This window comes from Saccopteryx leptura, chromosome 10 (assembly GCF_036850995.1).
Source record: "Saccopteryx leptura isolate mSacLep1 chromosome 10, mSacLep1_pri_phased_curated, whole genome shotgun sequence".
Lineage (NCBI taxonomy): Eukaryota > Metazoa > Chordata > Mammalia > Chiroptera > Emballonuridae > Saccopteryx > Saccopteryx leptura.
In genome coordinates this window covers 14,287,093-14,296,629 of record NC_089512.1, presented here as the reverse complement: position 1 = coordinate 14,296,629, position 9,537 = coordinate 14,287,093, and the positions used below count along the sequence as shown (strand labels likewise).

The 9,537-nt window shown below is 48.7% G+C and overlaps 1 protein-coding gene across 3 annotated transcripts in view; it reads left to right on the top strand.

Moving 5' to 3' along the window:
• The window catches only part of ACVR2B (activin A receptor type 2B), a 40,589-nt gene extending 34,829 nt beyond the window's left edge, over positions 1 to 5,760 (top strand). For all 3 annotated transcript variants that reach the window (XM_066351522.1, XM_066351521.1, XM_066351520.1), the window contains exon 11: positions 1 to 5,760. This exon is cut by the window's left edge and continues 331 nt beyond it. The gene's annotated coding sequence lies outside the window, so the exon portion shown is untranslated.
• The last annotated feature ends 3,777 nt before the right edge of the window (positions 5,761 to 9,537 follow it).

Here is a 9,537-nt window from a genome sequence, read left to right as displayed (position 1 = left end):
CTTGACTTTTTATTATTATTATAATTATTATTAATATTATTTTTTTGGATTGGATCGGTTCTACCAGCACATTGCTCTACTGTACTGCACACAGCGGACACGTCGGCAGGCACTGAGGTGCTGAGCTGGGGAGCCGAGCCAGCGCCATGCTGAAGAGCCTCAGCTGCCTCCTGTCCTTCGGGGTTCGTGTTTCCTGCTTCCTCTTTGTCGTCTCAGAATCTGTGACACAGAGAATCCCATCCTCCTGTCTTAGGAAACTTAATGCTGCAAACTCTCCCTAGAGGAACCTTTGAAGACTGTTACATAAGGACACACCTTCTTCCGGAGGAGTTTCCTTCTGCGCATCCTCCTCCCTCCTCCCCTCCCCGTGTTGTGCTCTCTCCTTTTTAGACAGTGGGTTTAAGAAACAGCAGATGTGTCTTTCACGGATTAACGGGTGTTGTCCTGACCGAGGCAGAACTGGGATGAGGATGAGGATGGTGTGGACCGGAGTTGGAAGGGGAGGACGGAGCCGGGGGGCGGGTGGGTGAGGGTCTGGAACAGAGCTACACTGGACTTGGGTACATTCGCAGCAACATCCTTTGCTATGAGGCTACTTCTCAGGTAACCAGGAATTGAGGGGAAGGGCCGCTTGGAGGCCGAGCATTAATGGCAAGAGCGGGGTCTGGAGAAAGTCCAAAAGCAGGCGGGGTTCTGACCCATCTGCTGGCCCTGACCAGTCTTTTCCACTAAGTTGGGCTTGGGCATAGGACAGAACATCTTCTCCTGCCCTCTTTTAAGGTTAGGCGAGGGGAGAAGGCATGGTTTAGTGAGGACATTCTGCATAACACATGATGCTGTCGATATCTTTAAAGGAGGAAAAGGTGAAATAGTATATTGCTTCCTCCTGGAGCAGTTCAGGGAAATGCCCACAGGGGGGCGCCCTGCACAGCCTGGGCAAGAGGGTTTCCTTGGTGGGGCTCTCTGAGGCCTGCCTCGCTGGAGACCCTGAGAGTCCTGCAGCCCTGGTTTTACCCCATGTGGTGACATTACTGTCCCCTTTATGTGGCTCATGGATAAGGCTTTCTCCAGACCCCTTAAAGTGGTGCATATTCTAAAAACCCTTTCTCTGTTACGCTATAACTTTGCTCTCGTCAGTGAATGTTCCTAATGCTGCTGTTTCAACATTTGACCTTTTTTAAAATTTTAATTTATAAAACATGCAAAATTACAAAACAAAACAAAACACACACACATCCACATATACACACACGCTTTGCTATGTGGCTTCCGAGGTTTAAATTTTGAAAAGAAAATAAAAAGAATTAAAAACTTCATGACCACAGACCACCTCAAACCAGAAATACCTCAGAATTTTCTACTTGTGTAAGTTTTATTATATATTTTATTAGTTGTGTTGTCTTGTAATAAGTATATTTTAATGTAAGTTGGCTTTTATGACAAGAAAAGTTTAAAAGAAATAGAGAAAAAAAAAGAAGTTTGTGTCTTCTAGGTAGCGCCGCCGTTTTCACTTGATAACGCCCCTTGTAAATAGCTGTCGACCCCTGTAGGTTGGTGGGCTGTCCGGGCCGTGTCTGGGCATTCATCAGTCTTGTTTGTGAAGGCTTTTCCTTCTGGTTTCGTTAGACCATTTTTTATTTTAAAACTGGATCTCTTAATCTTGAGGGGAGTTGGTGGGCGATAGGGAGAGATGGACTTGGGTGAGAATGGGAAGGGGCGCCTCCTTTTGGGTGGTGTGCAGGTTCACGCGCTCCCCTTACTTTGATGGGGTGATGCTCAGAAGGACTGGGAACCCCACTGTCACTTGGTAAAACTGGGGGCTTTAGAGACCCGCCTGAGGTCATTTTACTTGAGGTTTAATTTCTTAAGGACGTTAGCAGCAGTGATTGCGGACAAGAGCCACAGTGTTTCTGTGACTGCACGCTGTGACGCGGGGGGGGGGAGGGCCCTGCTGGAGTGGCGGGTCGAGTGGGGGCGGTTCTCACCCACTGTCTGGAGTTCCCAGCCTGGGGGCGCTGCTGCACTCATGTGGGGGCCCTCTGCCGCCTGCTGGGCACGCGGTGGCGGGGGGCGGCCACTAGGCGGCGCCCTTCTCTGTGCCGGTTGGGACACGGAAAGCGGGCCTCCCTCCCAGAGCTCAGTTTTTGTTTCAAGGGTCATAATGTGAGCCGGCCAAGGTGGTTACAGGGATAGGTTTTTTTGTTTGTTTTTGTAAGCTATGTTGTTGTTTACTTAAAAAAAAGAAAACTATTTTGTGCTGTGGTATTTTTCTTCCCTTGGAATAATTTTTAACAGCCAACCAGGCCTTACAGCAGTTGCTTTTTTCTTTTTCACTGATTTCTTTAAAAAGCTTTAAAATATTTATTGAGAAGTGCCATATCTAATTTCTTTAGCTTTCTCTTCAGGCGATGCCGGGCGTCTCCACCGTTCTCCCTCCGAAACAAAGGCGCCACTTCCACGTGGGGCTCACTGGCCGCGGGAACGGCCCAGTCCATCCATTGCGGCGCCCCCCGGCCTCTCCGCAGGGTGTCCGATTTCCTGGCGCGGTTTTTTCTTTCGTGTGCCGGCTTCAGTCTTGTGAGAACAAACTAGGGCCTGGCCGTGACCCTGGCGAGGTCACCTGCCAGTGGGGACACAGTGCAGGCCAGCTGGCCTTCCTGGTGGCTGCGTGCATTTTGTCCGGCGGCCCCACTTCTCTGACCCTGTGCTCAGCTGCCCTGGCATCTGTGTCTCTGGGGCTTTGGCACCAGAATGATGTGTCAGGAGATGGGTCTGCTTGATGTGGCAGGGGAGAGGGGACAGTCCGGACTGGGGAGGGGTATGTGCCAGCTCTCGGGACCCCAGGCTGCCTTTCCCCCTCCGGCTGCGAATGCCCCTGTGTGTGGTGTTCCTGCGTGGGGGGGAGGGGCGTGCTGGCCGGAAGGTGGGGGATCTCTTCCCAGGGCCGGCCAGGGGAGTCTGGCTGTATCCTTTGCCTCAGATACGGTGTTTGTCTGTTTGCTGTCATGCATTCTTTGGGGAGTGGGGCTCATAATCCTATTCCACCCCCCCCCCAGCCCCTCCAGGCTCTGGGGGAGACTGGGAGGAATGGAGTCCAGCATCGTCTTCTTGGTCCATGGGGGAGGCTGCCCCAGCTGCTCTCGAGCTGGAGAAAGTGGCCGAGGCCCCTCGTCCTTCCTTTCTAGTGTCCCTTCGTCCAAGCAGGCTCCTGGCTGTGGGACGGGCCGTGGGGAAGGGTGTGCACTGTTTGAAAACATCCGTGATCGCTGTGGGAGGACATCCCCAGCCAGAGAGGTCCAGCAGTGAGCAAGAGGAAGAGGCAGCAAGTGGGGACAGAAGCCTCTGTGTCAGTCAGTGTCCCGCAGGGGACTCTTAACGACGGGGGGAGGGGCAGCGAAGGCCATGAACATTGTCATTAGGTGTCCTGGGCTGGCACGAGCCAGGTTTTCTCCGAGGACCATTGGTCCCTACCAGGAGTGGTCTGAGTGAGTTACTCAGGGCGAGGGCTGCAGATAGACCGTCCTTAGGAGACAGGGAGACGGGAGACTTGGCTGTGAGGGGGGTGGGGTGGGGAGCTTCATCGGCCTTTGTTGGACCGCATGGCTTCCCTGTCCTGTTGGCTCCTGGTGGGTGCCCAGAGGGGTCAGCCCCACGTGTGCCAACTGCTTCTGACTCAGGATTCATCCTGTCCGGACTTGGCACCTGCTTGCAGGACGAGGACCTAGTCTAGCCTGGAACATCTTCAGACACATATCCTCAGACAGGGGGAGGGTCTCTCATCTCCAGGCCACTGAGACAGTTCTTCCAGGGCCCCTCGGGGCCAGGCCAACCCTCTTGCTGTGTCATGCTTTAGAAAGCAGAGCAGGTGATCCTGCAGCTCTGCTCTGACACCTTTCTCCAGTTGGCCACGTTCTCGCTCCCTGCACAGGGCGCTCGGGCTGTGTGTGCGCTTTTCCTTGGTGGCAGGCCCAGCTGAGTATTGAGTGTCCACCCTGCGGTGCGTGTGGCTCAGAAAGCCTGCCACGGGGCCCACTCTAAGCCACAAGGGCAGGGAAGTGGCTGTCCCATCCAGAGAGGGAGGACCACATGGCCCTCTTGCAAATGGAATTTTGCCTTTTTTAAGAATGCCATGTAAAATCCCCAGGCCCGGTCGGTAATCCGAGGGTTTATGTTGTTTAGTAATAAGTATGGAAGTATTTAGAGTCGGTCCTAGAAGTCCAACAGCCAAGGCAGTATTCCTGAAGACCGGACTCCCTAGAAACATCCCTAACTTGGAAGGCATTTTCCAGAACTTGACATGGTTTGATCATTACTCCCAGCTATTTCCATAGCCTGTTGGGTTCTTAATGGCTCAATTTTGGGGAGACGGCCAGGCCAGGCACAGTGGCTGTTTATGTGAACTAACAAAATACCGGGCAGCTCCTTCCTGTGTTCAACCAGGTAATGACAAGTCTCGATGAACTGGAATGTTTTTCGTAAAGAAACAGGCCCAGTAATTCAGTTGCTGGAGTGTTTTCATCCTCTCAGTCTAGATTTGTAAATGTTTAATGAATTCAGGGTCATACCCAAAATTTTTTAAGTAAGATTCCTGGTTGTTGATGTGTAACCAGCAATTCACCTATGGAATGTATCCCAAACCCTTGGAAGGCTTGGACAGGTTTTTCTTTTTTTAAGATAATGCTTTGGTTTTGTAGGAAAGAGAAACTGGAGTTTAAAACCCCCCACTTCCCTCCTTGGAAATTCAGTTTGACTCAGCTACATTTCAAAAACAGCTCGTGGGTCCAAGAAGACCCACAAACTATCAACAAATAAAAGTCCAATGCTCGAGTGGGATATTTTTAATATTCCTGTTTTATACTCATTTTGGGTCTACTATAATCTTTGGTTTGGACAGGATTTTGAATTGAAAGGATTTACCACTGTTTGTTTTTTTACCAAGCTTACACGTTCGTGTACACGTTCGTGTGGGCATCTTCCAGGTGTGAGTGAAGCAGGAGTTTGATTGTGGTACTCTGTGTGTCGCTGTGGTGCCAAAAGCAGCATCTTCTATTTGCTCCTAGGGCAGCTCATGTAGAGAGAACGCTAATGGTTTCTTCTTCCAGAGTTAACAATGCCTACTTTCTCAACGGCAGTGTGTGGCGATGCCCCGGGCTGCCCTTCTGTCTCCGGGGGTGTCTGCGGGCTGCCTGGGGTCCTGGCACTTCCGAGAACTGCTAGCCAGTTACAGGATGCTAAAGAAACATAACCGTGGACGTACGTGTGTTTGCAGGAGAGTATACAGATGGGAGCTCTTCTGGACGTCTGTGGAAGAGTGTCATGTTCATTTTCAAAGTTTACATTTTGAGCTCACCGTTATGAAAAATATGACCCATTAGCTAGTGCTTTCCAGACCGGTGAGGATGGGTTGTGTTTTTTGTTTTTGTTTTTTTTTTGCAAGTGGATGAGTTCTGTCTTTGAGTTCTGTGAATTTCTGCTGTTGGTTGGGCAGGGGCTCATTCTCTTTCTGTTCCAGTCACGTTTGCATCGGAATGTTGTTAGCTAGCATTGTAAATAAAAGAATAGGTTCTATAATAGGAGTACGACAGTTGAAATTTTACTTTAAGAAGAAAAGAATCTATAGCTCTACATATATATTTAGTTATATCACCTGACAGAGAGTCCTTCTGCACAGGGTGGAGATTGTTTTTATACCAGATTATTTTTATAAAAGTCTAGTGAGTTTGCATAAGGACGATTTTGTAACCAGAGTAATGAGCTTTACCTTTCAAGATAAATGTACACTGGAATGTTAGAGGTGTGGAGTTTTGACTCATCGATCGTGGGGATTCTCGTGACACACTGGCGGGCCGGAGTCCAGTGGTAGGTCTTGTTTGGTCACCACTCCATTGCGGCTGCGCAGGACAGCGACGCTCAGGCTGGGCACCTTGCAGAGACGGGCGAGAGGGGCCTGGGGAGAGGCCAGAGGGCCTGGTGGTGGTTTACGCTGGCGCATCCTCCCGCGACTTCTTTTGAACAAAGGGTTCTGAAGCTAAAAATGAGTGTGTACAGATTGGGGCAGGTTGGGACTAGAGAAAGAATCAGGGCTGCACACATTGGAAATGAGGGTGATGTGAGTAATTCGCCAGACTGAATTATATCCAGGACCAAATTAACCAGTTTTCAGGACAGAATTTCCAGTCGAGTCATTATTCGGAAAGGGGGAGGTTGGAGGGGGGCGTGTCTGTGGACACGGCGATCCAGTTAAATGGAGCGCGGCCAGGCGCCCTGTGTCCGCGCCGGTCGCTGGTCGGGTGAGAGGTGAGAGCGGGTTAGTTCGCTGTTTGAACCCAGTGAGTCAACCCGGAGCGCGTCACCGAAGCTGGGAACTCGGTACCAGCAGGGCATCCTTCCAAAGTCTATACAGGTTCCCTGCTCTGACCCCGCAGTCCGCGGCACTGCCATCGCCCGGGAGGCGGGCTTCGTGTCAGCCTTTTTATTTTTCGGTCGAGAGTGGATGGTTACTTGGGTGAGCCTTTCTGCTGGGGACAAAGGCGGGTGAATGATGAAGATCCGTCATCACCGGTTCCCAGGCCCCGCGTGGCGGGCCTGTCCCCCGGACCTGCCTGCTGGCGTCGGGCTGCTGCATTGATCGGCCCGTTCTGTCCAGGGAGCCCCTCCTGTGTCATTTTAAAATCAGCTGTGCTTCTTACTGAGTCTGGCTGAGAGTGACGCTTCCACTCGGGATGAGTTGAGTTCCGGCAGATCCAGTAGCTCTCCAGCCCCTCTTGGGAATGTAATTCTGTTGTGCCTTTGTTTCTGTCACCTGCCTCCCCCCAAAAGCAACTGCTGTAAGCTGTTTGTTTGTTTTTCTTTTCTTTTCTACATTTCTAGCCCCCAACCCCACCTTCTCCCCTTTTCCCTTTTCCCAGCTGTCATTTCTGGGTGCAGCTCTGTGCTCCAGGTAGTTTAAGAGCCAGTTACCTCAGACCTCATGTTGAACAGTGTCACCGTCTGGGTCCTCGCGAGACCGCAGGCTTGTAATGTGCGCCGGCAGGAGCCCTGCCAGGTGCGGGCACTTACTCGTTGTCAAGTCAAACTCTTCCCAAGGACTGAACAAGGGCGCTTCTGGCAAGCTCCTCAGGGCACTGTCGTGGGTGGGACTCGAGTGTCATCTGAACGGTGCTTCCTGTGTCCCTCTTTGAATCCTGCCATTTTCAGTATTCTCGTGTCTGAATGGGCAAAGCGATTCGATTGACTGGTCTTGCACACAACTCAGTTCCAAAGACGAGCTCTTTGTAGCGCATTGCCAGTCGCTAAAGCTCACGTGTGCCGAACATTCCTTTAAGTGGCAGGTTTATAAACCCACCGCCCACCGCAGTGCATTTTGGGAAGATGTCTGTAGCATATGTTGCTGTGAAATTAGGCCTTGCGGGATACGGCTGTTTTGTCATTTTGATGTATTTTAAATAAATATATATATATATATTTTTTAAAGAGTCTTTTTTACCAGTTCAAAAAGTTTAATTAACCAGCAGTCACCACATCTGAATTTTTGTCTCTGGGGCGTAGATGATAGACCAAGACTAAAAGTGGTAGTTCAGCCATACGACGGTGGGCTGCCTGTGTGGGCTGACCGGCTGACCGTGCGGGACACCGAGGTCACTGTTGCCATGGGGTCCTGACTCGGCCCTCGTTGTGTCTGGTCTCTGCCCTGTTCAAGCGGACTGTTGACTTTAGCCCCTGCAGCTGCTTTAGCCCAAATGGGGTATTCTCAGAGCACTGCCTCGAGTTAAGTGTATGTTTAGCCAAATAATTTTCTCCATAAGGGAAAACCACGCTCATCCAAATTTTTACCAGCAATGACAAGAGATGAGAGTAGGAAAGAGCAGGCAACATTTGGGTTTTGATTTGGAAAGTGTCCAGGTCATTGTCAAATGCCACCTGAGAGCCAGTGATCATACAGAGATTCCTAGGAGATCTCATCTGAAAGTGTTAAGACCTCCTGTGAGGGGAGGGATTGTTAAAATGCCATTGGCTTTCCCCCCTCCCCCCCACTTTACCCTAGAATTCTTTAAAAATTGCAAAGAAAATTGAGTGGTACTTGAGAACTGAGGATGAGGGTTACCGCAGACTAGAAACATACTTGTAGAGTTCAGTTCCACGCCACAAATCCACACAGTGCCGTTTTTCAACTGTACAAGAGAATCTGCTTATGAATTGGACATGATCTTAACGGTAGCATCAAAGGCCGAAATTTTCACCTGTTAATATTGCCCCACATTTGTCCTTGAACCTGAATAACGACACAGTACTGTAAACATAACTGACATTGAGTTTGATATCGATTCTTGTGAAAAGAGCTTCTGCCTGCAACAGACACATCAAGAGCACAGCAGAGCATAGACTCCGCACGACCAAGTTTGGAACCATCAGAAAATGTCACCTCTCATTTGCCATCTTATGTTTCAGTTTACCATCTACTTCTAAATGTGTACATTCTCTGTAAGGAGAAGAAAACCCTAAGACTTGTCTTAACTTAGTGGAGAATGTGTGTGTTGGGTTTAGGATGATAGTGAAGTCTTTATTGAGCTGTGTTATCTAACTTATATATACATATATAAAAATTGTAATTAAAAGGTTGGATTCACCTGTTTCTTGCAGTTTAAAACGAGTAATTGCAAACTCTGGAAATGTGACTAATATTGGATTTCAGGCTGTAGAAGCGAGGAAGCTCTTCACGTGCTAAAACTAAAGACTTCTAGTTTTTTTGGCTCAAATTCAGTAAAGTACTGTTTGTATGCCAGGATCTGTGAGATGTAAATGAAATAGGTCTCTTTCACCCTTGTAGCTATAAAATTAAAAAAAATTTTGTAGAACAGATATAGCTTGTACTACTGAATTAACAAAAGTTATACTAAAGTATCATGTTTTTAAAACTATATAATACAGAGTTAAGCTTGTTGCCGTTACCCTGTCTGGATTTGAAAAGTGTGCTGATATATATATATATATAAAACACACAGAGACACATATATATTATATACATGCACACAGTTAAAATGGCCTAAAGCAGACATCCGTGTAATTACAGTTGCAAAATGAAGACATTTTGAAAAGAACATTGTATCATAGTTCATCCATTTGCAGTTGATCTTTGTTCCTTTTTCCTGTGGTAATTTTAGAAATGAGTGTCAAGTTTGAAATTAGATCTGCTAAGTTGGGGTTTTGCTGCTTGAACTCTGCACTGGGTCCTCAAACCGATGTGAATGTAGTTTTTTTCCCCCTTGTGTGAAGAAGCAGCCACACCCCAACAGAATAGGAGGAGAAATCTAGAACTATTTCAAGTTTTATCTTTTTGTATATGAAAATAAAAATAATAATAATAATAATAAACTCCTGTTGTCTCTCTTACTCATAACGCAGGGGACTGAGGTTTCTTTTCACGGGAATCGGGAATGAGTCAAGTGGTGTCCTCCCCCGGGCAGGGCTGACTCGGACACCCCTGTGCGTTCCTGCCTGGTGCACACGTGCTTGTGAATGGTTGAGTGGTTCTACCAC